Source organism: Trichomycterus rosablanca, chromosome 6 (assembly GCF_030014385.1).
Source record: "Trichomycterus rosablanca isolate fTriRos1 chromosome 6, fTriRos1.hap1, whole genome shotgun sequence".
Taxonomy (NCBI): domain Eukaryota; kingdom Metazoa; phylum Chordata; class Actinopteri; order Siluriformes; family Trichomycteridae; genus Trichomycterus; species Trichomycterus rosablanca.
Genome location: NC_085993.1, coordinates 30,847,859 through 30,853,503, shown reverse-complemented (window position 1 = coordinate 30,853,503; position 5,645 = coordinate 30,847,859).

Here is a 5,645-nt window from a genome sequence, read left to right as displayed (position 1 = left end):
ATAAAGTGACTTATACTACCTTTGTTTAAATCCTTTTACAGGAAGTGGGTGGAGGTGGTCGACCCAAGTGCAGAGCATTTGGTGTGTGTGTGTGTGTGTGTATTTACTTATGATTATAATAGAAATAAAGCGTGTAAAATACCAACCTGTGTAAATATATAGATATACTGTATATGTATTTATGATATCATAATAACAGCGGCAGTAGTAATAAAAAATTTTGGCGGTTTGGCTCGTGACGGATTCGAAGCACCAACCTCTAGCGTTGTAGCTCGGTGAATTATAAGCATGTCACTGAGCCAGACATGGAAACAAATGGAGAAACCGCTACAAAAGTGGTGGGACCCTTACAGTACTTTCTCCCCTAGGGACGGCACCCGACGTCCCCAAACAGTGGCCCTGTTATGCTGGAATTCCCAGATTAAAGAGAGAGTGGTGTCTGGTGCACCACATAAAAATGGCCTGAGGTGCGACACATGGAAGGTGGGGTGGACGCTCATGCTTGGTGGCCTTGAAGGGCCCCACAAAGCTGAGCCAGACACGCTGGCTAATGCAGAAGGCCAGGGTGTCACGCCGCTTGTGATCTGCAACCCGTTTCCTGGCTGTAGTTAACACTTGCAGGGATGCGCCTGCCAGGCCCGATGGCAATGGCGAACATATTAATTGGCGGCCGGGACCCCTACCTCCCTTTTTTGCTCCGCACTCAAAAGTCGACATGCCCATGGAAAAGTGCCAAGTGTCAGACAGTGTAACATTTGGCCTAGGTCCTGGTTTACCCTCTCGGTCTGGCCATGGGTTTTCCGGGTGGAAGCCGGAGGCAAGACTTAGCGTGGCCCCCATCCGTTGGCAGAAAGCTTTCCAGAACCGGCTTGCAAACTGGGGTCCCTGTCAGACACCAGGTCACTGGGCATCCTGTGCATCCTGACCACATACTGCAGCAGTAGATCGTCTGTCTCCTTGGCGGTCAGAAGTTTGGGCAGAGCCACAAACTTGCACACCTTGGAGATCCGGTCCACAATCACCAGGATCACCGTGTTACCACCATGTTGGTAATAAAATGACTGTTCTTTCTGCAGGTTGGTGAGTGCTGCTGCAGAGGAAGTTTTGGATGATCTACAGAAAGTGAATATAAACCCGTTATTACAGAGAGAGCTGGATCTGAGTGAGAAATTACAGGGATATTCAGGAGTAATCAAGCTTCTAAAGGATCCACACTGCAGAACCACCACACTCAGGTGTGCATTAGGATATTATTATGATATTCACTTCTAATTCTTAATACAGAATCTTATTTTTAATGGACTTCTATATTGGACATGAGCAATGTTCACTTTGCATTTTTATTCTCAGCATTGTCATGGTAAAAAATCGTAACTGTCACTACAGTAATTTCTGTTTATATTTAAAGTAAAACACATTTAAAGCTTGTTGTTGTCGGCAGGTTAAAGAAGAGTGGAATTACAGAGTCACTCTGTTCTATTCTGGAATCATCTTTTCAATCCAATCCTTCACACATCAGAGAGCTGGATCTAAGTGACAATCGTTTTGGAAACTCGGGAGTAATGAAGCTTTGTGCACTGCTGAAAAATCTGTCCTGCAATCTACACATACTGAGGTGAGTTTTTTGCTTGCTTCAGAATATCAATTTAGCAATATTAGCCTATTCAAAATGGAAAGACAATCACATTTTCACCACATATTTGATGGTGAAATAAAGAGCAAAAGTGAATGGGAGGTGATGGTGACTCACCTGGGGTGGGTGGTATAATCATGGTATAATCATGGTACAATCATGGTATATATGGATCATCTGAACTAACAATTGATTGTAAGTATAAAGTGCATGGTGTGGTGTTATCTTAGCAAACTTGGGAATACAACTCAAACTGTCATCTGTTAATTTTGGACACATTTGGGTGTTCCAACTATACACTGAACCAGAAGCCATCAGAACTGGTTTTATACTGAATAAATCAGGCTAAAATAAAGATTTTGTAATGACCTTTACAAAATCCTGACCTCAATCATAACAAAAAAAAGGACAAGACTGAAGTCGTAAAGATCATAAAGACCAATTATGGCAAGTAACAGATCCAAGCAGAGTTGTAGCAGAAGGTTGTAGATGGTTATTAAAAGCTGATTGAGATGAAAAATATACCAGAAATAGGAAAAGATGAAGTGCAAGTAAAACCTGCTAAAAAATTAAAAGTTTAAGTAGAAATTATTTGAAGATGTTGTGGCGCTTGGGTGGTTACAGCAGTCTAATATGCTATGCCTCAGCAGAGACCTTGACCTGGCTGGGCATCCATATAATCACAGTTGGCCATGTTTAAGTGATGGTAAGTTGGACGGCACTGCGATCTCCAGGACTGGTCCATCTGAACTAAATACTGCAGAATGAGAATAAAAGACTTTTTCAGAACTTTTGTATCTTGTTTACTGTTCAAATGTCCTATCCCTAACCCAGTCATTTTATAAATATTAATAAACTGATAAAACGTACTGTACAAAATTCCAATAGTGATGGATCTTCACATTTTCATAAATCAATGTGTTGATGATTTTACTTTCAGACTGAGGGACTGTGAGATCTTACAGGAAGGTTATGCTGCTCTGGCTGAAGCTCTGAGATCAAACCCATCATCAGAGCTGATGGAGCTGGATCTCAGAGGGAACCATCCTGGAGATTCAGGAGTAAAACTGCTCTATGATCGAGTACAGGATCCAGAAACTAAACTGAAGGAATTACGGTAAACCCTCATAAAACTCACATGCAGCTGATATATAACATTAAAGAGTAATTCCACTTTAACAGACATGTTTCATTCTAAACCACCACGTGAAGCCTAGACCATAAAGCCCAGTATAAATCCCAGCAACTCGTAACTAGTAAAAGAGAGAGAATTTAAAGTAATCAAAATAAAAACACACCCTCTGCAATCCCTATTTAACAGAACAAACTAAACGCTTCTTTAAATATGTGGTAAAAGTTTATCTGTATTTCATTTATAATTGCCAGTGATTTTTCCTTCTGCAGGTTGTTGAAAGACGATGAAGCACTGAAAGCGTTTGATTTCCTGCTTTCATATCTTGGCAAAAACCCTTTAATCCTTGGAGATCTTGATCTGAGTGGAAGGAAACTGGAGCATTTACAACTGAAGCAACTCTGTGCTTTACTACAAGATTCCAACTGCAAAGTGAAGAAGCTTTGGTTCGTATTGAGATTTTATTAGATGAATGCAGTCCCAATAAAAGTAGATAAATAGATAGTTAATTAATAAATTAAAATAAAAGGAGAGTTTAGTACATTTAAACAAAAGGAGGGCTTAATAAATTTAAATAAAAGGAGAGTTTAATACATTTAAATAAAAGGAGGGCTTAATAAATTTAAATAAAAGGAGAGTTTAATACATTTAAATAAAAAGAGAGTTTAATACATTTAAATAAAAGGAGGGCTTAATCAATTTAAATAAAAGGATAGTTTTATACGTTTAAATAAAAGGACAGTTTAATACATTTCAATAAAAGGAGGTCTTATTAAAATTAAATAAAAGGAGAGTTTAGTACATTTAACGCGCGTCACTCACTCTTAAGCACGTAACAGTGAGATAATGGCAACCAATGCAGAGAGTAGTACCGGAGTTAGCACTGAGGATGAACTAGTCCCTACAAGGGGAGTGACTGTAATTTTCAAAACGTGCAAAAATACTGAAGACATGTGGTGGCAACATCAGCACCGGTTCAAGAGATTCAGATGTATGAACAGATGATCAGTATGATCAGAGCTTCGAATTCAGATTCTGGGCGGAATTTCAAGCTCTCTTTTCATTGGTTGTTGTATATTTGACAGACACCAGCAAATCATGATCAAATATTAAATGTTTTTTGGATTTTTTTGATGCTCATTTATTTGAAGTCAAATGGAGCAGAAATGTGATTCTGCTGGTTTGTTTAATATAAATGTTGTCAATATTAATACAAATACAGCCTTATAATAATACAAATTGTAAACACTGTAATTAGTCAGAATTGATCAGAACTACAATGTTTTTTTTTAAGAGAACTTAAAAACAATATAAGGTCAAATATGGGCGGTGGCCTGCCATTGTACTTTAAATTTACATTGTATCGTATCGTGTCAGATATCACCACTCCTTAAAAGCATATGGAGATATGAGTTTTTTAGCCATATCGCCCAGCCCTACTGGAAGTGATGCTTAATTTAATGTACAATTAGTAACATTTGTACCTCAGATTTCCTGAGTGTCTGCAAAAGAAAGGTGTTTTTAAAATAAACTTTTTTTTTAAATGTTCTTATATATCGCGAGTAAATATCGTTATCGCAAAAATATCCCAAAATATCGTGATATTATTTAGAGGCCATATCGCCCACCCCTAGTACAAATGTATAGAGCTCGGTGGTGTTATATATTTATTTGTGTTTATTTTGTACATCTAGGATCAGTAAATGTGATATAAGAACAGGAGGCTGCATGATTCTGGCCACACTTGTTAGTTCCAAATGCTCATGTGTGAGAGAACTGGACCTGAACAGCAACGACCTACAGAACTCAGGAGTCGAGCAGTTAGCTGGAGGACTGAAGAATCCAGACTGTAATGTAGAGCTTCTCAGGTACAGAAATATATCACAAGCTACAACTACACTAAACACCTCCAGCCTCCTCTACACGCTCCAGTCCACTGTAGAATTCACAATAAAGTGTGAGAATGTCTCCCAGTAATTCAGTGTAAAAGTCTTCATTACTGTAATAGAACTGTCATTCATGTACTGAATACTGATTTACTGTTTCTTACTGCATGTAAAGAAATTCCAGAAGTTCCTGGAATTTCAGTCATTTCTGCAACTGTTTTCTTCTCTGTGATTGGATAACATACATTTTAATAGAAAGTGACATTATTGTGCACTCCGTATATACCCACAGTAGCCACTGCTTATTCTTTACGTTTACCCAGAGCAGATGATCATTATCGCCTGTTCAGTATAATTGGTTTATCATACACCTGACTATAATGCTACCAAATCCCTGACTTTGTGCAAGTCTACCAGATATCATGTACAATAATATACTGTATAATAGGAATGTAAACAATTATAAATGAGGTGAATAAATAAAAATGTTATACAATACTTCTTATTCATCATAATTTAGAAAAAGAGAATTAGCATAAACTGTTGCTAATCAGATTCAGTTACACATTCATGAAATTTAGGTTGTTTTCACACTTGCTCAGAATATTTGGGTCTGTAACCGGTTGTCAAAAACTTAACTTGCCAAAATACTTAAGATACAATAATATAATAAGTTTGGTTTCTTTAAAATATAGAAATCAAACCAACACCTGAAGTAGCTGAAAATATATAGGTCTGAGCTGCTCCTCTGCACGACTGACTCACATTGCTTACAAGATCTCTATATATCCTAACTGTAACACAAGGGTGGGCTTTATTCCCACACTTCTTCACCCATTCCATCTCTGTCTGCACATTTTTCACACAACATCAAAGTGTTGGAACTGCGAGTTGGAAACTCAGCAGACCTGCCAACCTGGCCAACCCATGTTCCATGAAGCTCTACACACTGTTCTTGAGCTAATCTGAAGTCCACATGAAGTTTGGAGGTCTG